The sequence below is a fragment of the Pinus tabuliformis genome, chromosome 2_1 (assembly GCF_031772625.1).
Source record: "Pinus tabuliformis cultivar Carrire ecotype Pingquan chromosome 2_1, CPIR1, whole genome shotgun sequence".
In the NCBI taxonomy this organism is placed as follows: Eukaryota; Viridiplantae; Streptophyta; class Pinopsida; order Pinales; family Pinaceae; genus Pinus; species Pinus tabuliformis.
The window spans coordinates 611897258-611923841 of NC_142299.1; positions in this window are offsets into that span (position 1 = coordinate 611897258).

A 26584-nucleotide genomic window follows, 5' to 3' on the forward strand; every position below is an offset into this window, starting at 1 on the left:
AATCTACTTCAAACCATTTGCAAGGAATAAAATATAAAAAAGGAAATAAACACACTTACATAATCGATGTTAACGTTGCAAACACGGTGGGTTCAGGCGGCCTTTCCTGTCTATGTGATGTAGTTCTAAGCTCAATTCATGAAATGGACACCAAGGGTACAACAATTTCATCACCTTTTATTAATTTATCCAAAAACAAAGTTCAATGTACAACAACCCTGTAGATGTGCTTCCTCTCCTATGTAACTCCTATATGTGTAACCTGTAACTCCCCCTCTAATACTGAGTGATTGAAATATATACTATGCTTTTATAGTTTGAGATCCTGAACTCAAGGATATGATCTTAGCCATATGCCAACAAAATTACAAAAATACATTTCAATTGATTTGGTTATGGAAAATTTGTCTTGGGCAATCTCATGATCCATGCATAGCTTGATTGAGATCTAGACTATTTGATTACAACTCCATATAGCCTGAAAAATAAGTGAATAAGTATTCAACCTGAAATATCCAAATTCGTCGCTGATCCAAAACCATCAAACCTTGAATTCCCATACTTAACCCATAATTTCGGTACTTGATTATGTACTTAATAATTCCGTTGACCATAACTCCTTCGTGGTGATGAATTTTGAAAACAAAAATCAAAGTTACTTGAATGAAGGTACTTTAAACAAACCCCATGTCTCATAATCCTAAGATTCTTCTTCGTTTGATCACAAAATGAGATTTTAATCTACAAGATTTTTGTAATTAACCTATAGCAACTAGTTTCATTGAATTATGAAGAATTTCGGCAATGGATCCCTGTAGTAAATAATCCTGGAAAAACTATCATTAGAAAATCATAGCAAAGTCATCTCTAATCATTGAAAAGTTAATAAAACTAATGGTAATCAACCACAAAGTGTAAGATATGAATTGGTGGCAAGTTGTGGAATTATGCTGTGAAATGAGTTAACATTATAGGAATTTAGGTTATGAATAGTGATATTGTATGGTGGAAAAATGGGCATATTTGAGGCCGAATATATGCAATCTTTTGCATGTGACTAGGAGTCTAGATAAGGGAAAATGCAACTTAACTTAGGGTTTAGACACCTAGAAGGGTGATTTAGCCCTTGGGGGTCCTATAGTACTTGAGGAAGGCCAGTAAGGTTTCTTTTCTTTTCGATTCCACTTCTTTAATGTGATCTAGGGAGTTGAATCATATCATAGTAACTCTTCATCACATGTTTACATTGGTGGACCGATTAGCTTGGGTAAATGTCAGATGAGGTTGTTACAACCTCTTGGGTACCAAAGTCCATAGTCCATAGTGGCTCTGAGATATCTAAAATTCCTTTTAGTTGTTAGAATATGGATTTGTCTTGGGGTTGCTTGAAATTGTTTAACAATACCAATTGCTTGCTTAATATCTAGTCTAAATGCTTTCAAATATAAGAGGAAACCAATAATTGAACTGTATAAAGTTATTCCACTTCTGGTTATTCATCAGTCTTGCTCAACTTACAACCTATAGCCATTGGCGTGCTCAATAAAGAGCACTCCTCCATGCAAAAATTTCAATACTTCCTTGATATATTTTGTTTGTGAGATAAAAATCGGTTTGGGAGTTTGTGTAATCTGCAATCCAAGGAAAAAAAAGAGTTCTCTCAGCATAAACATCTGAAAATTTTCCTTCATATTAGCTATAGACTGGCTTGTTAGATGATTTTAATCATTAGCGAAAATAATTTCATCAACATAAACAACCACTACAAGTAATTTTCCATCATTTGATTTAACATATAATTACTATAAGTTGCGCCTTTTTTGAAACCACACTTGAGCAAATAACAATCCAACTTGGAAGACTAAGCTCATGGAGCTTGCTTGAGACCACACAAGTCCTTCTTTAACTTACAAATATAATCAAGCTAATTTGATAACTGAAAACCATATGGCTAATGTTGGACAATTGGTTGTGGCTAGTGGTTGTGATAGTATTAACATTGATGTCACTCAGGATAAACATGGAGATTGGGATTCCAAGAGGAATCCCATGGTAGATGCAAGATTCATGTAGAGAATCATCATAATACTGGGCTTACTAGAGAAGCCTTAAGATTATGACTATGGTGGTTGGGAGTTAAGGAACCTACGAGAAAAGAATGAAAGAGAGTTTGCAGTAGTTTTATAGATAGTAGATGGGCTCCAAGTCTATAGTGGAACCTATTGATTGGAAATTTCTCTGAAATATACTTCTAACAGTGTGTGGAAGTCTAAAAATGACCTCGATAAAAAGTTACGGTCTTCCGAAGTTAGGGTCTTGAAGTCCTAAGCAGGTATAACAATGGACTAAGAGAAATTGCATGATACCAAAGGGAGTGTATGGAACAACAATGGATGGAGAGTAAAAGTCATTTCTACAACCAACCATATTGGTATTTTCTATAAATGTATATGATTATGATTTTAGTTTGAAAATTGTATGAAATAGTAGAACAGTGGCTCTTGTGAGTGGGTGCTCATAAAAAAACTGATGTAATTAAGTAGGTTCTTAAATTACATCATAAAAAAACAACAAATTGGTGGTTTTTTCCCTCTGGGTTTCCACGTGAAGACACTAGTGTCAAATGTGTGTGCTTCTCATGTGATTGGTTGTATGAACATGAATTCTTAAACTTTTTTCTCATTTTATTTATGAACGAATGCTCTCATAAGTAAGAAAATATAAAAAGGGACTAAAATCATATTTAGGAAAAAGAATCAAGAATCTCACAATTGTTGATTCACCCACCCCCCCAGTAATTCCTTATTCCAAAAATTGGTATCAGAGCCAAGTTCTTTAGGAACAGTATAACCACTTGAAGGTAGATCTATAAGGAATTATTCCAAGGCAAGAGAGTCAAGAGGCTTACTCAAGTAGAATATTAGTATTTGATGGGACACATTATGCCTTGTGGAAAGTAAGTATGGAAGCATATCTTATGTCCCTGGGAGTAGATGTTTGGACTTTAGTGCTAGTAGACTAAAATGTCCTTGATATTCCTCCCACTAATGTAGATGGTAAGAAATTATATGGAAATAATGCTAAGGCCAAGAATTTCATTCTCTTTGGTCTTAGTCAATCAAAACTTGTAAAGGTCATGTAGTATAATTCTGCTAAGGAAGTGTGGGTAAAGCTTAATCCAAGTCATGAAGGAGATGACAAAGTCAAGCAGGCAAAACTTCAAACCTTCAAAACGAGGTTCGAGAGCTTGAGAATGATTGAAGATGAAAGCATAGCAGAATACTTCCTCAGAGTCGATGAAGTAACCAATATTATTATAGGACTCAGTGAAGAGGTCAAGGAGGAGATGATTGTTTAGAAAAACTTAAGATCTCTGCCCATGAGGTTTAATGTCAAAATTTCATCTATAAAAGAAATGGCTAATTTAAAGGATCTTAAGATGGACCAACTGCATGGTACTCTCACGACTTATGAGATGAGAGTAGGAAGAGAGAATTATGAACCTAAGGAAGCAACATTCAGAGTTTCCAAAAAGGCCAAGGAGCACAAAGATCATCATGACTGCTCCAGTTGTGAATCTAATTAGGAGTTGGCTCAATTAGCCAGGAAACTTAAGTGAAACTTAGGAAAATACAAAGGGAAGCTTCCTTTTAAATGTTTTGAATGTGGAAGAGTTGGACATTTTTCATCCAAATTCCTTTACAAAGGAAGGGATAAAAAGGAAGATGATCATAAATTTGGAAATAAGTCTTAGAAACATTAGAAGAAAAGGTTTTATAAGAAAAAATGGGTTCTACTCCAAAGAGGATAGCTCAGCACCAGAGTCAAGAAGTGAAAAATCCTCGGAGGATGATTCAGATAAAGTATTTACTTATGGATTTTGGAATAGAATCCAAGAAACAAAGTATTATGGATTCTGAAGAGGAAGAAAAAGAAGAAGGAATAATGTACCTTGAAGGGGAACTCAACAATGCTCTTGATTAGTTAAAGAAAACAAGGAAAAATAATAAGTAGTTGAAGGAACAACAACAATGCAATCAAGAAGGTATGTATAACTCTGATAATGAGGAATTTTCTTATCAAATAGAAAAATTTGAAGAAGCTATCAAAAGCAAAGATAGTTTAGTCCTTCTACTAGTAGTAAAACAAGGAACCTGTGAGAAACCAGAAGAAGAGAACAAGGAATTAAAACAAGAGATGCTCAAGTTAAGGAAGGAAACAATCTCAAAGACATGCAAAGATTATATTATGTGTTTGAAAATGAAACTAGAAGAAGCTAAATGAAAGGAAGAGGTTCTTCAAGACTTGATCCATGAATGGGAAGAGAACTGTCAGAGTCTTGAAGCAGAGGTTGTCTCTCTAAGAATGGATATTGAGGGAATAAATACCAAGAAGGATTTAAATGAAATATTTGCAGAAGGCACAAGGAAATTAGATCATATTCTAAATAGACAAAGGCCCTTAGGAACCAAAACATGTTTGGGATAATCAAAGGCACAAGAATCTTCTATGGAGAAGATAAACTTCAAATCCGTAGGATTCGAAGAACCGCAGAGCTATGCAAGGAAGCAACAAGAAAGAATCAATGTAGACAAAAGAGCAACAGGGAAAAGAGGAGATCATCAATGGAGAACAAATCAATCAGCCAAACAACCAAGGTACCTTCATGCACAATCTCATAAGACTTCCAACAATAGGCATGCCTATTTATTTTATGGTCATTGTTATAAGTGTCATATCTTTGGACATAAAGTTATTGATTATAGAAGGATCAAAGTTGAAAGAGATGAAAATCCTAGATATAATAAGTATCAGAATTTTAGATCTCAAAACTCTCCTCTTAGAGATCAAAATGTATTCTCTCCCTTGTTAAGAGAAGTAGAATGCTTCAAATGTAATAATTTTGGGCACAAAGCAAGTGAGTGCATAAGAAAGTTTGAACACCTATCTAAGTCGCAAAACATTAGGAAGTCAACTATCCAAAAGGATAAGGGGAGATGGAAATGAAAGACCAAAAAGAACATGTAGTGTGGACTTGCTCTATCAGACCATAATCAAGAGAACATATGGTATGTGGATAGTGGTTGTTCTAAGCATATGACTGGATATAAAAGAAAACATTTTTCGCTAATATAAAAGGACATAGGAAACAATGTCACCTTTAGAAATAATGCTCCAACGAGAATCAAGGGTAAAGGCATAGTCAACCTTGATCAAATGACAAAAGCACAAAATATGTTGTATGTTGAAGGTCTCAAGCACAATATGCTTAGTGTTAGCCAAATGTGTGATAATGGCTATGATGTGACCTTTCAATCCAAAGACTGTGAGATCCGCAACATGAAGAATGGAAAGCTACTAGAAAAGTAATTAGAACCCACAATAATGTATATGTGTTTGATGATTCCAGGGTTAACTTATATTTAAGCAAAACGAATGAAGCATAGTTATGGCACAAGAGACTTGGGCATATGAATTTTGACAATTTGATCAAAGTTAGCAAGATGGGAACTGTGAGAGGATTACTAAGATTGTCAAGGCTCGATAACTCAATCTACAAGTCATGTCAATTTGGCAATCAGATTAGGAATCATTTCAAGTCAAAAGAGTTCTCCTCATCTAGACCATTGGATCTCATTCACACAGATATTTATGGCCGAACTAGAGAAAAAACCCCAAAAGGAGAAAGGTGTTTCATGATGCTCATTGATGATTTTACTAGGGCCACTTGGATTGTGCTCTTAAAAGATAATTCAGAAACATTTAAGTATTTTAAAAAATTTAAAGCTCAAGTACAAAATGAGAAAGACTTAAAGATAGAATTATTAAGATTAGACAGAGGAGGAGAGTACACTTTAAGAGAGTTTGAAGAATTTTGTGAAGCGCACGACATCGAGAGGTAGTACTTAGTGGCTAGAAATCCTGAAAAAAATGGAGTAGTGGAGAGAAAGAACAAAACAATGTAGGAAATGGCCAGAGAAATGTTGGATGAAGTAGATGTGTCTCACATCTTCTGGGGAGAAGCAACACAAGTAGCAGTGTATCTGTCAAACAGAACTCAATTCAAGACTAATAGTAATAAAACTCCCTATGAGTCATGGAAGGGAATACTTGCATCAGTTAAACACCTCAAGGTGTTTGGGAGCAAGTTCTTTATCAAAATGAATGATAAGAATCCTGGAAAGTTTGACTCTCGTGCTGATGAGGGAATATTGCTTGGGTAATATGCTTGAAATAAAAGATATAAGTGTTACAACAAGCGCAAAAATAAGATTGAGGATTGCATTGATGTGATAGTAGATGAAATAGATTCACAACCTGAGTCCTCTAAAAGAAATATGAACTCATATGATGAAGAAAATCTAGATATGAGGTCTACAGATCTAGAAGAAACAGATTCAGATAGTGAAGGTGAGGAAGCAGGCACAACTCCAAGGCCAAAGACACCTTCCATGTATGTATATAAAGAACATACTAAGAGTCAGATACTTGGAGGTCAAAGACACAATGTTTAAACTAGGAGGAAATTTGTTGGAAATAAAAGTTATGCAAGTTTGGTTCTGTTGTCACAGATTGAACCCAAGAATCTCAGCCAAGCAAGTGAGGACAAGTTCTGGGTGAAATATATGAATGAAGAACTTGACTAGATTGAAAATAATGACACTTGGGAGCTTGTTCCAAGGCCTAAAGAGAAAAATGTTATTGGAACCAAATGGGTTTTCAAAAATAAGTTGAATGAGTAGGGTCAAGTAATCAGGAACAAGGCTCAATTAGTCTATAAAGGGTATGCCCAAATATAAGGGGTAGACTTCGAGGAAACGTTTGCACTAGTAGCAAGACCGAAAGCTATCAAAATATTTGTTGCTCTAGCCTACCCTAAAAATATCAAGGCATATCAGATGGATGTGAATTCTACATTTCTCAATGGAGATCTAGAAGAAGTTTACATTGAGCAACTAGAAGGATTTATACTCACCACAGATGAAGGGTTCATATTCAAATTGAACAAGGATCTATATCCAGAGCTTGGTACGAAAGGCTAGATAAATACCTTCAGTACCAAGGCTTTAAGAAAGGAACAATTGACAACAAATTACACATAAAGTCTGAAGGTGACCTACTACTAATTGTAGTAGTGTGTGTGGATGATATAATCTTTGGTAGTGACATGGAAAAATTGGGGCATCAATTCTCGAAATGTATGCAGACAGAGTTCGAAATGTATATGATTAGAGAGTTGTCCTTCTTGCTAAGTTTGCAAATATCTTAGCCTCCACAAGGAGTGTTTATATCCCAATCTAAATATCTCAAGGAAACTTTGAATAAATTTGGACTGGAAGATTGCAAGCCAGTGAGAACACCTGTGACTACAAGCTGCAGATTGTGCAAAAACAATGGGACACCACTAGTATATTAGACTTAATACAGATCCATGATAGGATTTTTTTGGTATCTTACAGCTTCAAGGCCAGACATCATGCAAGTTGTGGGTCTTCTGGCAAGATTTTAGTCCTTCCCGCATGAAATTCATGTTGTTGTTGTCAAAGGGATTTTCAAATATCTTCAAGGAACATCAAAATATTGATGTAATGTCCCAAATGAAGGAAATTTGGAACAAACCCTTCAAATCAAATTATCTAGCACTTAACAAGAAATTGCCATGGAAACCCAAACACCAGAAATTTGACTGAAACCATAAACCCATAAATTGCATAAAATCTCATTAAAAACCACAACATGAGGAACAATGAGAAATGCAGCAACAAAAATTCAGCATTACTCTCTCTCTCTCTCTCTCTCTCTCTCTCTCTCTCTATATATATATATATATATATATATATATATATATATATATATATATATATATATATATATATATATGTCAATACAATAGCTAGGAATGATCCTCCAATATCAAAACTGACATAGAAAAACAATAAGTACACATGTGGATTGTGAATGAATCCACCAAGGGAGATGGGTGCTCGCCCAATCTCTCTAAATCACCCGAGGGTTTTTGTCCTGAGGCTACCAATGGAGTAGAGAACCACGTTCTCAACCTCTCATACAAGAAAAAATATCAACTCCAATATGTCTTCCAATGGCCTCCTCCTCCTCCTTTATAGATTTGATGGATCCCTCTAGAACCTCCTATTTTATTATTATTTTAATCATGGAGCACTTTTCCCTCTTTTATTTTAAATAAAATATTCGTTTTAATGTGGGAAAAGGGTAAATTGGCCCCTATGTCTCCCTAGGTCACTGACACTCACATCCACCCATCCCATCATGTAGATCTTCTCGTCCTGGTTACATGAGCTATTACACTAAGGTGTTCTGTCAATTATTTCTCCCAGAATGCCACCTAAAATGTAATTAATTGAGTTAGGACCAATAATAACTATGTTTTCTGAAATTTGTCAGAATGCACCAGAACGAAAGGAAAATTGTGTGGATGATGGAATATACAAATCAAATTCCATCGGACCTCATAGAAACTCCTCAAAAATCCATCGGGGTCCCTGATGACATAAACTCCTCCAATGAGCTGGCCATCCCCTGTCCTCGAAATCCACCCTGGTTATACTATGAAGAAGAATAAAAATGGGGACATGAAAATCCTCCTGCCCAAGATTTCTTGCCCTCAAGAAATCCAAATTTGTGGACCAATATAATGGCAACACAACTGATACCCAATGCCTGGATCCCATACGAACCACTAGTCCAAGTCTCACCTCCCAGCTATCGAAACATTGCTAGATCCTCCAGTACCTGGATCCCATGTCCATCTCTGACTCAACCTGCTACCAGTAGATCCACCTGGGTCCCAATGCCACCAATAAGGAGCACCAATGCTCCATGGCTCCTACTGTGCTATATCTTCAGTTGCAAATGATGCCTCACCAACCATATACCAACTCATCACTTCTCTCCAATCCAACACTTGGCATAAACCAAGGTCGATCTCATCATGTTGATGCTATGCTGAAATATGGATGGGTGGCTAGACTACATCCTGCTACCAACTGAAGGATGTAATATCCCTCACCTCTAAGGGCTCCTGTAATATAATGCCTCTGACTAGGGGTTGGTACTCCATCAAAAGGATACCAAATCATGATCTCTCGCCAATCCATCCTATGGGAAGGATCCAATGCATAGGCACCTATATATATGATAAGTCCCCTATGCTGTACCATGCCCCACTCATACAACCCTGCTTGGTCAGTCAACAGTATCCATTGAGAAAACCCTGCTTCTCTCCCTATGATGGGTACAAGTGGCCAAACTGTGCTACTAGCTCGATCTGTGTACTCTGGGAGAGGACTACTACCTAAGAGTACTACAACTCTGCCAACTTCCTATGCATCTACGCACACCTCATCAGTGGGTTGGCCCAAAGATGAATGCATCACCATCTCCAACAACTCCTACCACCTACTAGCCCCTTGCAAAACTACCTCGTCAATCTCCAATGGCTAGCCCCAAGGGTGTCTATTCATCCTCCATCGTGGGCTCAACATGAGCCACTAGCTGACTCTCTAACACTAGCCCATCCCACACACTGGGTGTGTCATATGTCTCCTACTCCTTATGATGAATTACCAATCGCTCATTTGCTCCTAGTTCTCTTTCCCTGTTGGGAACAATCATTAGCTCATCATACTCCTCTACCACACATGGATGCACATCTGGGCTACTGACATCAACCTTAGAGGTACCATCGTATGAACCCATGGACTCATCCAAATAAGAATCCTCACCCTGAAAGTCAAAAGGAATCTCCTCTTACTCTACCTTTATCATCTCCCAAGCATCACTCAAACATGAGTGGTTAGGTCCCCAAGGTCCCTTGTAGACAAAGCAAACTCCCTTCCTCCTCATCTCATTCTCACTTCATGATCCCCCAATCTTGAGTTACTTATCCCTGGTCAAATGCCTCCTAAACAACCCAATATTATGCTCAAACAACCTCTCAGATCGCTCATAAGAAGTAGGTGAGACCAACTACTCTCCCCTCCAAACAGACAACACTCGAGATTACAACTCCTAAAAAATGGCATCACGACCTCTCATACACGAGGACAAGATGGAATGCATGCCTTCTATAACTCCATCAGGATGATGTTTCCTAATGTTGAAGAACCATTGGAACATTTATAGGATCAAATTGTCACACTCCAGATCAAACAAAATCTCATAAGTCCTAGTCATGGCCATGTCTCCTAGAATATCAAGCTTCTTCCCAAAGGTATAGCCTGCACTATTGTCCAAGTCCTAGAAAGTTTCTATTATCAACCTTAAAAATCTCCTCATAACACCATTAGTGTAGGGTGCTACAGGGGCATTTAGTCTCATGATTTTGTTGAGACAAGATGCAACCGGAAGTCTAACCCATTCACAAAGTTCCTCCAAAAACCTGGGTTGTATGAGAGCAAGCATAGATGGTCTTAGAGCCCAAATTAGTTTCTTCCCTTCTAATTGGCTCGCATGGAAAGGAGAGAATCTAGTTCATCAAGTTTGAAGAGAATTTTCCATGTGACCTTCATGCGCTTCAAATCTATCCCAAGAGAAAAAATCTTGTGTCCTATTTCCTACCCCTTTTTCACCTCCTTTGGTTGCTCTCTCTGAAGAATGGGCATAAACCCCTCTTGATAAAGGTCTATTGTCTTGCTTGGGTTTCTGGTCCAATGATGCATGGTGGTTCAAGGAATGTTAGAAAATTATATATTACAGAGCAATGGAACACATAAAATATTGCAGAAATATAAATGCATAAAACGCATAAAACAAGAGAGACATAGATATATGTGGTTCACCCAGTTTCGGCTGTGTCCATGGAGAAACAACCAGTCCTTCCTTTTATATCATCCAACAAACTAAAGAGATACAACCTACAATAGATTCGTTGTAATTCCCTCTTCACTCTCAATCTCCTCTCTCTTCCTCACTTAGAATATAGATCTACATAGACGTAATACAATTCTCTCATATATAGCGAGGGGTTGCCTTCTAGGGCAAAAACCCTAAATTAAACATAACTTCTACCGTCAGATCTCCGCCTAATGAACAACCCAGATTGACTACAAAATTACAACATTTTACAAGGAAATTTTACATCTATTTTTAGCTTCGGGGGTGCTGCCCCCGATTCTGCCCCCCAAGGGGGGGCTCCCAAAGGTCATAACCCCCCCCCCCCCCCTTGGACCCCTCCTGCAATGAATATTTTACGAGCGGAATTGCTACCCCATTACAAACTAGGGTCCAATGGGGCGATACCTTTAAATACAAAAGATAATTAGGCTCCACACCCAACAAGGAACTCATTTCTGTGATGTTCAAGCTTCTCAATTCATTCATGAGTGTTGTGAGCCTCTCCATAGTTTAGTTTAATGAGGAGAAGAACAAATGAGGTCATAATTAAACTCAAGCTTCTATGATCCATATAATGATTATTTGAAGACAATTTCTGAGGAAATCACATTGGTCAAATTAGGCCAACGCGTTTCGAACCAACTAGTGTGGTTCATCATCAGGACAAGATGAACAATCAGAGCATAGCTTCAGGTTAAATAGGAAGTCAGGACCATGTAACAACTATAGGGGAAACAACTAAAAAACGACTATTTTTCAACAACTATAAGGGAAAAAACTAAAAAACGACTAGTTTTTACTAGATAGAAAAATGGGACAAATTATTATTATTTATTAATAATTAATAATCAAATAATGAGTATATAATTATAAATAACCAACATGACCCTTATAAGGTTAGATAAAGATTTCGGCGTAAATCACATGAAAAGTCATTTGTCGGTGTGTTTCGAACCAACCAGTGTGGTTCATCATCAGGACAAGATGAAGAAAACAGATCTAGCTAAGCATGCTATATAGCCCGAGTAGAGCCTCCAACGGCTAGTTTGACCTAACCGCTAATATTGACCAGAGGACCAGGATCAAAATCGCTTTTCGAAACGCGCCGACAAATGACTTTTCATGTGATTTACGCCGAAATCTTTATCTAACCTAATATGGATCACAGAAGCCTAAACTCTATGACCCTTATAAGTCAATTTTTTTTATTCAAATAAAATAATAATTAAGTCAAATGAATTAAATGTAAAAGAAATAATATTAAGATAATCGAGTCAAATAATATTAAATAGATATATCATTTAATTATAAATTAATTATCTTGGTATAAATGAAATAAGTTTATGTCCTAAGCTTATTTATAATTATATGTTTATAATAATAAAAATAACCAACATAATCCTTATAAGTCAAAAAATTATTATTCAAATGAAACAATAATTAAGTTAAATGAATAATATTAAATTATTTAAGTCAAATAATATTAAATAGATATATTATTTATTTATAAATTAATTATATTGGTATAATTATCTTGGTATAAATGAAAATTAAAAAAATAAAATAAAAAAATTAATATTTAATATTTTTATTTATTTTTGAATAATTATGAATTAAATTTGAATTAATTCCAATTATTTTTTGTTTTTTTTTGTTTCATAGATAGTAGATATAAATGTAATTTTATTAATTAATCAAAAATAAATAAATAAATAAATGAATTAATGAATTTTAATTCTAATTATTTTTCATTTCCTTTGCTCTTGCAAAAAAAAAGGAAAGAAGAGAGGATAAATAAGCAAATCTCAAGGGGGGAGAAATCGAAAAGAGGAAAATAGAAAAGAAAGGGAAGGAAGGGGCTGGAATCTAGCAACTGTTGATTTTCCAACCATTGTCTCTATTAAGATTACTGGGCCTCCTCTCAATTTCAATGGCTTCCCTAAATTTACAGTGATGAAATTGAGAAATCTTTGCAATGACCTTAGCCTCTTCAATGCATATTTGATGCTTGGTTTTCTCAACATGCTTTGCTAAGGCCGAAGAGCGGGTCCTTCCATGCTTAATATCAACAACGTGTTCCTTAATCCTTTGATTAATAGAACGACCTGTTTCACCAATGTATGAAATTCCACAGGAGCATGGGATGACATAAACACCCTTCATATCCTTGGGGTCCACAGGGTCTTTTTCTGATTTCAAGGAACTTCTAATGGTGTTAATGGTCACCGTTTTATGAGTTTAATGCATTTTTTGTGTGGTATTCGTTCAAACATCTCATGGTTATACTGCTGCAGGCGAAATATTTTTATTGAGGCTAATCACAAGCATACAGTGACACCTAAATGGAATACCCAAATATCTTAATTTCCAATCTCAAGAAGGTAACACAACCACTCATAAAACCCTACATCAATGAATAAGACATTGCATTTTCCTTATCATATTAAGAAAGATACACAACAGAAAATATAAGATGGAACTTGGTGTTGAATAGCAGCCAAATGTGCCTTCGAAATTGTGATGAGATATATGATTTTTTAACGGTCTGAAATAAATCCTACCTCACTGGAAAAGCTGCTACATGTATCATAAAATCTATATGAGCTACTACAAGTCTGTAGTTAAATTTGGCCTTACTAGCTAAGCTGCTACAAGTATCAAGAAATCATTTCTAGTTCTGAAATATGAATGTTGAGGCAATTTGATTCCCCGACTTGGTATCACGATCCACCACTAAGAGAAAATAATTTGGCACCCTCGATCCATCAACGATGCATTGAAATGGTGTCCCCAACTGTTAATGTGATTGCCCCTGTGACATCCTTCTTGTCTTCGACGCAGAGAATTTGTAGGAGAAATGGAAGAGATATAATAAGTTTGGGATTACGATGGATGCCAACAAAAAATATTTTATATCCCAAGTATAATCTTCTTAAATAAACATTCCAATACTGATTTGGGTCAAATACTGCCAAGATATCAGACTTTAAGCCAAACCCAAAATATTGTGATACGTCCAACACATAATATAGTAACCAACTTATATGTATGCTACCGAGAAGTGTTTGTGACTCCTTCAACTAACCCAAAATGGATCGAATCAGTGTTAGATACCACCTTGACTGTAGGGATAAAAAGAGAAGTCCACACAAATATGAGATGATAGCCACTCTCTACTCAAATTCGTCCTCAGCTTTAATACACCCTTCATTCAACATACAATAGGTTTACGACATGTGTATGATAATTAATAACCTCTAGCAGCAATATATGCTCAACAAACAACGAAAGGATTTCGGCCTGGAGAAAATGTTGTGGCTTCAAATAAATCGAAGGTTGGAATAATTCGACTCCCTTTGGAATTAATTTCGGCCTTCGAATTTCAATGTGGCCCTAGAAATGAAAACTCGTCCATAATCTATGACGGCTCATTCATTGGAGAGGAAATGTGGCCCTGGAAATAAAATCTTTCCCAGAAAGTTGGAAAACGACTTGGGCTTGAAATTTGTTACAACTCAAGAATTCGACCCTCACAACCCACTAAATCAATTGTTTTCCTCTTCTGAATGAAACCCCAACACTTCAAATCGCATTCACAACATGTCTCGGAAAAATGACGGCTCCTGCAAAGTAATTATTGATTTATGAAACGTTGTTGTTGATGCTCCCACCCCCCCTTTTTTTTCCAACAATAGTTAGTTCTTTCAATACTGAACTTGACTTCATAAAATTTTCAAGCTCCTACAAAATAAAATATTCAATGCCCTTGCCCTTATATGATTTTCGAATTCCACCCACTAGGTAAATTTATCTCAGGCTCACAGTGATGTTTCTGGCTTCTTGGTGACTCGAGGACTTCAACCTTTACAATTGTGAATTGGATCTTCCAAATTTTGAGTGAATTAGACCGACGACTTCTATTCTCCACTTGATCTATTTCTCCACTCCTTGACATGCATTTGAATGCAACCCCTCAGAAAATAATAATTGGTCACTAATATAATTTTGTTATCAGCCACCCTTAATTATCTGAATGACTCCAAATTAATTTCTCCCATTTCGAGCATGTACTAAGGACCCCAGCTCGAAATGGGGGTGGCAACGCCGCCCGTAAAATTTTCGCTGCAGGGAGGTCCAGGGGGGGGGCGGCTGCCCCCCCCCTGGCGGGGGGTTTGAGGGGCAGTGCCCCCGAAGCTAAAAACAGCTGTAAAATTGCCTTGTAAAAGTATAGTAATTTCTAGTCAATCTGGGCCGTTCATTAGGCGAATGATCTGACGGTAGAACTTATGTTTAGTTTAGGGTTTTTTGCCCTAGAAGGCAACCCCTCTCTTTGTATGAGGGTATTGTATTTGAGGCTGTGTGATAGATGTGTATTCTGTGAGCGAGAAACAGAGAGGTGAGACTGTGAGAGAAAACAGAGGATATTACAGCGGATTTGCTGTAGGTTGTGTCTCTTCATTTTGATGGATAATAGAAAGGAAGGACTGGCTGTTCGGGGTGGACGTAGCCCAAACTGGGTGAACCACGTATATCTGTGTCTCTCTTGTTTTGTGCGTTTTATGTGTTTATATTTCTGCAATATTTTATGTGTTCCATTGCGCCGTAATATATAATTTTCTAACACTCGTCAGTCAATAATATTCATTGAGAAAACCTTACTTCTATCCTTGTGATGGGTACAAGTGGCCAAATTGTGCTACCAACCCGATCTGTGTACTCCGAGAGAGGATTGCTACTTGAGAGTACTACAACTCTGCCATCTTCCTATGCATCTACGCACACCTCATCAGTGGGTCGGCCCAAATATGGATGCATCACCATCTCCAACAACTCATGTTGCCTACTATCCCCTTGCAAAACTACCTCATCAATCTCCAATGGCTAGCCCCAAGGGTGTCCGTTCATCCTCCATCATGGGCTCAACATGAGGCGCTAACTAACTCTCTAACACTGGTCTGTCCCACACACTGGGTCTGTCATATGTCTCATGCTCGCTATGATGAATCACCAGTCACTCATTTGCTCCCAGGTCTCTTTCCCTCTTGGGAACAATCAATAGCTCGTCATACTCCTCTACCACACATGGATGCACATCTGGGCTACTGACATCAACCTCAAAGGTGTTAGGATATTCCGACACATAGGATATAGTTAAGTTCAACTTGGTCTAGTATAGAGTTAGGTAAAGTGTGTTTCTTTACCGTTGTACATTTTGTAACTTACAATCCGACGGTCTCGATATGTAGTGATCCGACGGTTCACTCTCACCTCGGTATTACCGACACTTGATCCGTGGCTTGACACCTGATTGGTCCATGAGTTCTATTTAAAGTGCATGGAGGGTCATTGTTTGGGTAATCCGTGCATGAGAGAAGCTTATGTAAATTTTCATTCTTTGATTAATAAATTGCCTGTAGTACCCACGTTGGGACAAGCCGTGGACTGTTTCCCTCCTTGCACTTTGAGGGTTTTAACCACGTCAAAAATACTGGTGTATTGATTTGAGATATGGTTGTGAGCGGTGTCCTTTTGGTATTCCTTCTGAGGAACTTACCCTGTAAATTCCTACATGGTATCAGAGCTATTTGAGGGCCACGTCCGTTGGTGATCCAAATCTGAAGCCGGTAGAACTGCATGCGGCTGTCGTTTCCTAGATCTGTTGTTTCTGACTGCTTTCGGGCTGAGAGGACTGCTCTGTTGCGTTCGGAGCATCTGTTCCAGTGAGGAACCCCTTTCGTTTCATGCGAAAAGGTTTCTGGTAGCCCTAGCTGCGTCATTTTTCAGATCGGGAGGTATATAGTGTTTTTTGCAGTTTACTGTTATTTTCTCTCTGCTTATTTCGGTCTCAGTTTATTTAGCCTTTCTTTTAACCGGATCTATACCTTTAATTTCTGTGTATGCTCTTTTCCCTGCGACTCTGTGCGATCTGGGCAAATCAGAAACAGAAAGGAAGGATTTTTCTCATGCGTATGCTCTTTTCCCTGTACCTTAGTGTGATCTCGGAAAATCAAAAACATTGAGAAAAATATTTAGTTTTTCGGCTAAAGCTAACTTTGAGATTTTTTTTAAAATTTCTAGTTTTTTGGCTAAAGCTAACTTCGAGCCGCGAGGTTCGTTTTTCTTTGCATATTCGTGTTGGGTTTTGTGTTTTGTATTTTGTAGGGAAAAAGAGCTTTCTCAAGGCAAGCACGCAAGCCAAGGCTCTCTCTCTCTCTCTCTAATTTTTTTTATAGATCAATTGGTTCAAAGCTATTTTAAGAGAGTAGAGGTCTTGGGTTCAAGTCTCCATTTTGTGGGGGCGGATTTTTTTCATTCCTGCACATTCCCGCACTTTGCCGGCAACGTCAACAATTTGTTTTTCAAAAAGCCATAACTTCTTCATCCGGAAGCCTTTTTCAGAGCCGTTTTTTTTAAAACCGCCTATTTTTTCGAGATCTATCCATTGGAACACTTACTTTCAGCATCTTCAGCTTCAGTTTTTTAAAAAATGGAGAGTCCATACCAAGTCATTCTTGACAGCACTAACTACTTCCAATGGGTAGCCTACACGGAAGATTTACTTAGAAGTAAAGGTCTCTTCAGAATAGCCACAGACCAAGAGAAGAAACCAAAAGATGAAGACAAGGCGGCAAAATGGGAAAATAGACAAGATCAAGCACGTGGTTTGATAGGGATGTCTATTTCTCCTGATCTTAGATTCCACATTACAGAACTTGAGACTCCTCATGAAGCATTAGAAAAACTTGCTAAAGTTTTTGGGATTAAAAATGAAATTAGAGCCCATCAACTTGAAAATGAGCTGCTTACTTTGGATCCTAATAATTTTTCTTGCATTGAAGATTTCTTGTCCAAATTCAAGACCCTTAGATATCTCTTGGAAGGTGTTAAAGTTAAGAAAGAAGATGGTAACCTTATTTATTCCATCCTTACTAAGTTGGGACCAGCCTACTCTGTATTTGTTTCCACTTTCCATTCTACAAGGGAAGCTCTCATTTGTCAAGGACAAGACTACAAGGCCCCTTCCTTTGACTCCTTTTGTGATTCCTTAATAAGAGAACAAGAAAAACTCTTACACCTTGGTCTTCTTAATCTTGGAAACTCTTCCACGAAAGCGTTAGCCGCCCAGCAGCAACCAAATTCAAAGAATCCTAAGAAGTCATATCCTCAAAAGAATGGTCCTAAACCATCTCAGCCTCAAAATGAAAGATCATTTCAGCAAAATGATAAGACCAATAAAAACAAATGGAAGAAGACTGATAGACATTGTAACTTTTGTAATCAAGATGGCCACTTAGAATCTAAATGCTTTAAGAAGATGGAAGCCTTGGAAGCTGCAATGAAGAAACATAACATCCATGTGGAGCCTACTTCAACTTCAACTTCCGGAATGGCACTTTCTGCATGTCATTGTCAATCACCTCAGTCTGGTTATGCATTAAATGTATCTTCTTCTTCTTCTCATTCTCATGAGTGGCTCATTGATTCTGGAGCCTCTTGTCACATGGCCAAAAACCAAGCCATGTTTTCTTCTTTAAATGATTGTAACACCAAAAATATATATATATTGGTGATGATAGATCTCTTAATGTTGTAGGGACTGGAACTGTTCATCTAGACAATGGTTAGTTTAATGATGTATTATGTGTTCCAACCTTATCCTGCAACCTTCTATCTGTCTATCAGATAACTCATTCAGGTGAAGGTAAAATTGTTGAATTTTCACCTCATGATGTTGTAATCAAGGATCTAAAAGATCCTAAACAGATTCTAGCTATTGGTCTTGCTGATGATTCCAAAAGGTTGTATAAGTTTCACAACTTTGGGTCATCAAATCTTCCCTCAGTGTTTGTTGCTCATAATGATGAAGTGAGCAAACTTTGGCATGAGCGATTTGGTCACTTAAACTATCGCTCCCTTCAGCATCTATGTAAAGAAAATATGGTGACAGGTCTTCCTATGGTATCTTGCAGAGATGGTGTTTGTTCTGGATGTGTACTCGAAAAACATCATCGGGACAGTTTTGACAAACGTGCCTCTTGGCACGCCTCAGCCGCTTTACAGCTTGTGCACAGTGATTTATGTTGTCCTCTTCCTGTTGCTTCATTCTCTCGCTGCAAGTACTTCTTAACTTTCATTGATGATTTCTCCAGACGCACTTGGGTATACTTCTTAACACTCAAGAGCGAAGTATTTAACACTTTTTTGGCCTTCAAAGCCTTTGTTGAAAAACAATCTGGACATCAAATTCTTAAGCTAAGAACTGATAATGGTGGAGAATATGTTAAAAACACATTTATCAACTTTTGCACCGAAAATGGAATTCAAATGCAACATACTGTTCCATACACTCCACAACAAAATGGTGTAGCTGAAAGGAAAAATCACACCTTAAAGGAAATGGCTAATTGTATGCTGCAATCTAAAGGACTCGGTCTTAGTTTTTGGGCCGAAGCAATTAATTGTGCAAATTATATAATCAATCGCACTCCTACTAAGGTTCTATAGAATATCACTCCAGAAGAAGCTTGGAGTTCCATTAAACCAGATGTAAGTCACTTCCGTGTGTTTGGAAGTGAAGCATGGGCCCATATTCCAGATGAAAATCATAAAGCTTTAGAACCTAAGAGTGAGAAATGTACTTTTGTTGGATATTCTGAAGATGTAAAAGGTTATAGACTTATTCCATTTAAGTCCAAAAATGTTATCATTGGAAGAGATGTAAAATTTGATGAAAATAAATCGGCCTGCGAGCCTAGTCCGGCGGATGTGCCACCTCTTCCTATCTCTTCTACTTTTGAAAACATTTCTTCTTCAGATGATGAAAGCGAGGATGATAATCCTCCCCCACCTTCTCAGGATCCTCAACTTCCAAGATGGGTTCGTGCTACTCGGGATGCAGCAGGTGATCTTGCCGGTGATCCTACAGATCAGCGACGTACACGTTCTCAGTTTGAAAGAGCCTCTTCTTTACTGGCTCAAGCTCCAGTAAATCATGATCCTGACACTTTTGCAGAAGCTTCAGGCCATCCACATTGGGAAGCAGCTATGAATGAAGAATATCATTCATTGATGACAAATGATACATGGGATCTTGTTCCTTTACCAAAGGGACGCAAACTTGTTAGATGTAAATGGGTTTACAGAACCAAGTATGGACCAGATGGGAAAGTTGATAAACATAAAGCTCGTCTCGTTGCTAAGGGCTTTTCACAGGTTGAAGGCATTGACTACACTGAAACCTTCTCCCCTGTTGCCAAAATGAACTCTATCCGCCTTGTTCTTTCCCTTGCTGCCTCTTTAAAATGGGAAGTCCATCAGATGGATGTTAAATCTGCCTTCTTGCATGGGGACTTGCAGGAAGAAATCTATATGGAACAACCCATTGGCTTCATACAAACAGACTCCAGCCTTGTTTGTCGACTTAAGAAATCCCTTTATGGCCTCAAGCAAGCTCCTCGGGCTTGGTATGCCAAAATGGATAGCTTTCTTTTAGAATTTGGCTTTTCTAGGTGTCATTCTGACAATACTGTCTACACCAAGAAAGTTGGAAACTCTCTTATCATCCTTGTTCTTTATGTTGATGATCTTATTCTTACTGGTAGTGATCCCAACCTTATAAACCATGTGAAGTCCAGCCTTAAAAAGAAATTTGAAATGACAGACTTAGGACACTTACACTATTTTCTCGGTCTTCAAGTCTTGCAATCCCAAGAGGGTATTTTCCTTTCCCAGTCCAAGTATGCTTGTGATATTCTTCGTCATTTTCACATGGAAGACTGTAAGCCAGCCCCTTCTCCCTTTCAGTCTGGAGTCAAACTTTCAGTCTCTTGTACTTCTCCTGAAGTTGATGCTACCTTATACCGTCAACTTGTCGGAAAACTCTTGTATTTAACCCATACTCGTCCTGATCTTTCCTTTGTTGTTGGCCTTGTTGCTCGTTTTATGCAAAACCCTCGTGAAAGTCATTGGAAAGCAGCTAAAAGAATACTTCGTTATGTTCGAGGTACAGTACAGTTTGGGATTCATTACAGTGCCAAAGCAGCTCCTCTGTTAGTTGGTTTCACAGATTCTGATTGGGCTGGTGACCCTGATGATCGGAAGTCTACTGCCGGTTATGTCTTCACTCTTGGTTCAGGACCTATTACATGGGCTTGTAAGAAACAGGCTGCCATTTCTCTTTCGTCAGCAGAAGTAGAGTATCGTGGTGCCGTGGAAGCTAGTAAGGAAGCCTCGTGGCTTCGTCAGATCCTATCAGAGTTTGGCTTTGAGCAGCAGCATCCAACCACACTTTGGTGTGATAATCAAAGTGCCATTCAGCTATGCAAAGATCCAGTCCAGCATCAGCGCAGCAAACACATTGAACTACACATGCACTTCATCGAAAGCTCATTCATGACCATGTTCTTGAAGTGCAATATTGTCCAACAGATGATCACGTTGCAGACATCTTCACAAAGGCTCTCACAGAGGCGAAGTTCACTAAAATTCGATATATGCTTGGAGTTCAGGAAGTTGTCACTAAGGGGGGATAGGCTCTAGTGCCTCCTTCCTTCTCCTATTGTGTCATATTTGTAAATCCTTCAATCCTATCCCAAGTTGTTCTTAAGGGGGGATGTTAGGATATTCCGACACATAGGATATAGTTAAGTTCAACTTGGTCTAGTATAGAGTTAGGTTAGAGTTAGGTAAAGTGTGTTTCTTTACCATTGTACATTTTGTAACTTACAATCCGACGGTCACGACATGTAGTGATCCGACGGTTCACTCTCACCTCGGTATTACCAACACTTGATCCGTGGCTTGACACCCGATTGGTCCATGAGTTCTATTTAAAGCGCATGGAGGGTCATTGTTCGGGTAATCTGTGCATGAGAGAAGCTTATGTAAATTTTCATTCTTTGATTAATAAATTGCCTGTAGTACCCACGTTGGGACAGGCCGTGGACTATTTCCCTCCTTGCACTTTGAGGGTTTTAACCACGTCAAAAATACTGGTGTATTGATTTGAGATCTGGTTGTGAGCGGTGTCCTTTTGGTATTCCTTCTGAGGAACTTACCCTGTAAATTCCTACAAAAGGTACCATCGTATGAACCCATGGACTCATCCAAATAAGAACCCTCACCCTAAAAGTCAGAAGGAACCTCCTCTTACTCTACCTCTATCATCTCCCAAGCATCACTCAAGCATGAGTGGTTAGGTCCCCAGGGTCCCTTGCAAACAAAGCAAAGTCTGTTCCTCCTCATCTCATTCTCACTACATGATCTCGTAATCTTGAGCTCCTCCCTGGTCAACTGCCTCCTGAACAACCCAATGTTCTGCTCAACCAACCTCTCGGCTAGCTCATAAGAAGTAGGTGAGACCAACTTCTCTCTCCTCCAAACAGACAACACTCGAGACTACAACTCCCAAAAAATGGCATCACGACCTCTCATACATGAGGACAAGATGGACTACATGTGTGATATGAATCCATCAGGATGATGTTTCCTAATGATGAAGAAGCATTGGAACATATGTAGGACCAATTATCCACACTCCAGATCAAATAGGATCTCATAAGTCCTATTCATGGCCATGTCTCCTAGAATATCAAGCTTCTTCCCAAAGGTAGAGCTTGCACTATTGTCCAAGTCCTAGAAAGTTTCTATTATCAACCTTAAGAATATCCTCATAACACCATCAATGTAGGGTGCTACAGGGGCATTAAGTCTCATGATTTTGTTGAGACAAGATGCAATGGGAAGTCTAACCCCTTCACAAGGTTCCTCCAAAAACTTGGGTTGTATGAGAGAAAGCATAGCTTGTCTTAGAGCCCAAATTAGTTTCTTCCCTTCTAACTAGCTCGCGTTTGAAAGGAGAGCATCTAGTTCATCAAGTTTGAAGATAATTCTCCATGTGACCTTCATGTGCTTCAAAATTGTCCCAAGAGCAAAAATCTTGTGTTCTATTTCCTACCCCTTTTTCACCTCCTTTGGGTGTTCTCTCTAAAGAATGACATAAACCCCTCTTGATAAAGGTCTGTTGTCTTGCTTGGGTTTCTGGTCCAATGATGCATGGTGGTTCAAGGAAATCATTTATGTAATGTTCAATCTTCTCAATTTATTCATGAGTGTTGTGAGCCTCTCTATGGTTTAGTTTAATGAGGAGAAGCATAAATGAGATCACTGTTTTATGAGTTTAATGCATTCTTTTATGTGGTATTTGGTCAAACATGTCATGGTTATACTATTGCAGGTGAAATATTTTTATTGAGGCTAATCACAAGCATATAGAACACCTAAATGGAAAACCCAGATATCTTTATTTCCAATCTCAGGAAGTTAACGCAGCCACTCATAAAACCTTACATCAGTGAACAAGACATTGCATTTTCCTTATCATATTAAGAAATATAAAAAACAGAAAATATAAGATGGAACCTAGTGTTGAATAGTAGCAAAATGTGCCTTAAAAACTGTGATGAGATATATGAGTTGTTACTTGACTGCAAGTAGATCCGATCTCACTGGAAAATCTTCTACAGGTATCGTAAAATTTACATGAGCTGCTACAAGTTTTTAGTTAAGCTTGGCCTTACTAGCTAAGCTGCTACAGATATCAAGAAATCATTTCCAGTTCCGAAATATGAATAGGTTGAGGCAGTTTGATTCCCAGACTTGGTATCATGATCGACCACTAAGAGAAAATAAGTTAGCACCCTTGATCCATCAATGATGCATTGAAATGTTGTCCCCAACTATTAATGCAACTGCCTCTGTGACATCCTTCTTGTCTTCGACACAGAGAATTTGTTGGAGAAATGGCAGAGATATAATAAGTTTGGGAGTAAGATGGATGCTGGTGGGCTCCAGAATTGCAGAAATAATGCTACAACTCTTGGAACTCCCTTCTTTAATTTTATCAACCCGGTAGTTCGTAACAAACTTGGAAGCGACGGTGCTGTATGCACAAGTACTAGCTCTTGCCGCAGCTGGCACAAGTCCGATAGGGGCTTAAGCCAACTTCTATGAGCTCCTAGAAGAAGCTTTTTAACTGATGGATGAAAGCTAACTCAAAGGAAGCTAATCTACTTGCGGAAAGAAACTGAAAGCCAAAAAGAAATGCAAACCCTAGCAAACCCTAATTCTACCAGCTAGTCCTACTGATGCAAAGATGAGAATGAAAACTACTGAAAGAGATGCCATTACTTCTATGAAGGTAAGATACATGTGTCTAGACTACCTCTACCTGAAGAAAACATCTTTTTGTATTTTTGAATAAGTTATTAGAATTATCATGCATGTGCTTTTAACTGGCTTTTTACTGTGCAGAGGTGGATCAAGGAGGAGAAATGCTTGGAAGAGGTCGAGAAGGTTCAGAGAGGGTCTAAGGAGTCCCTAACACCCTTCCAGAGAGTTTCACAAAGTTTGGCTGCCAAGAAACCGCGTTTATGAGCTTCTACAGGAAGTCTGCAGGGGTTCTACAGGATGTTCTAGGATTTCTACAGGATGTTCAGAAATGGGGTTTTGAAGCATGGATGGAGGGAAAAAGGTGGAGGAATGAGTATGGAGGTGAAATAGGGGTGTAGGGGAGTTCAAGACTTGGAGGATGGAGTTGAGGATTGGCGTAGATGGTGAGATTTGTTCAAGGAGGGATGAAATGATGTTGCACAAGAATATGAGAATCATGGCAAAGTAAGCGGATGAGGAAAATGTAAGGTAAGGGTTCTAAGTGAAGGGTGAAGCAGGTAGGTTGGATGGAGTATGGGCAGGTAAGGAAGGATAACAGGCACTCTGCAAGTGGTTTTTCAAACTAAACAAACAAACACTTAAAAAACCTATGACCTAGTTACTTCACTCTAATCTGACCTAACAGCAAAAGGAAATGAACAGAAGTTTATTCGAAATGGAATGTGTGAACTAACTTATGCCACTAAGAAATCATCAACTGAAGCATTTAAACACTACTAATATCAACATCTACAAAAGAGGATTCCAACACTAAGAATTGCATGGCAAAGCAAAACAACGTTTTTGTTGGCAGCAAAGTCACATTAGTCCCAGCTCATGATTCCACTGAGGGGGAGGTGAGATCGAAGGTATTCGGTAGCCTTTTTATTAATATCTTCCCTATGATTAACCTATCAAGCAAATCTGAACATGAAAAACCTTTTTAATCATCAAAAGCAACCTAAACAACAACACAATATTTAAATCTAAATAGCAGATTTTATTCTGAGAATGCAGCAAAGACACATGAAAGTAAACAAAGGAGGTACTGGGCGCTTGAAATGGGCCCAACCCCAAGATCTACAGCCTCCTAAGAGAGATTTAGAGCTCGTGCAAAGTTGGATTCATCTTTATTGATCAAAAGAAATGTTACATTCCAAAAATTGTCCACAAGGAGAACTTGAAAATGTGCTGAAAGCAAAGCTAATCTACTGCCTAAAAATCGAACTACAGACTAGCTAACTTCTGCCTACAAAATGACTAACCACTAGCTAACCAAAATGAGGCCCTAGGCCTTCTTATTTATACAAATTGAGGACCCCAACAGTCCTCCTAAACTTTAGGGACTTGGCTGCCCAAAACTTGTAGTTAACAGCAGTCCTACTTGACTTGCTTGGCTGCCCTTGTGTTAATTGATTTTGTGGCCCTTGAACTCCGAGCTGATGGTGGATAATTCGAGGTAAGGGCCCATAAATGAAGGGGACACCTTCCTACAAATCCTCTCCCTTGTTCTCCCACGAATTTGGCTGCCAAGTGCTCATTAAAACCTTCAATTTTGTCTCCAAATTGACCAAAAAGCTACACAAAACACCCATTAGACTTGTTGGCATAATGACTAACCCAATTCACTCTATTAGCATAAATATAATTAAAAACATGCAATAAACTAATGAGAATGGTGGATTAAGTCAAATTAAGAGGTTGAATGAGCCCAAATAATTATCCATTTTTGGGGCTCATCATCACCCCCCTACTGAAAGTGTTTCTCATCCTCTGAGCAACCAATTTATCTCCTCATCTTTGATGGCCCTGGTGGACTCCCTGTCATGCCAAGCTTCTGAAGTGATGCCCTCTTCTCTGTCATGAAACCATGCTTTTCTCTTCGCTTTTTCCCACTACTTGCTCCTTTTTCTAGAGAATTCTCGGCTTTGGTATGATTGTGCAAATATATTCAATCTGATGGTGGCAATGGTGGTGAAAGGAGATGAAATTAGTGGAGGATGGAAGAAAAGAGTGGTTGCATGCCTCCTCAACAAACTTCAAGCTTCAAATCCCTCTCCATAATTGATTCTGGCCTGCCCAAAGGCTTCTACAGGATGTTTCTGGTAAAAATACAGAACTTCCTGTAGAAAGTCCTGTAGCTTCCTGTAGAAAGTTGAGCCATGACTAAATTGTGTCAGAACCCTGAAAAAAAAATGAGTGTTCATGGAGGGGATGGATGTGCTTAGGGTGGCCAGCACAGGTGCTGCCTCCCTAGCTAAAATCTAGGCCAATTTCTCCTTTTGCTGCCCTTTCCCCAAAACTTCCTGTAGAAAGTCCAGTAGTGGCTGTTTTCTGGCTTCTTGTAGAAACTGTTTCAGTCTACTGTCACTGATATCTCATGGTGTGTCTCTTCCTCCTTTTTTTCTCTTCTTTGGTCTTTTTTGTCTCCGTTAGCTTGCTTCCTCGTGCTCTGTTTTGGCTTTCTTCTCATCTTGTTTAGCTTCTGCCTTCTCTACTG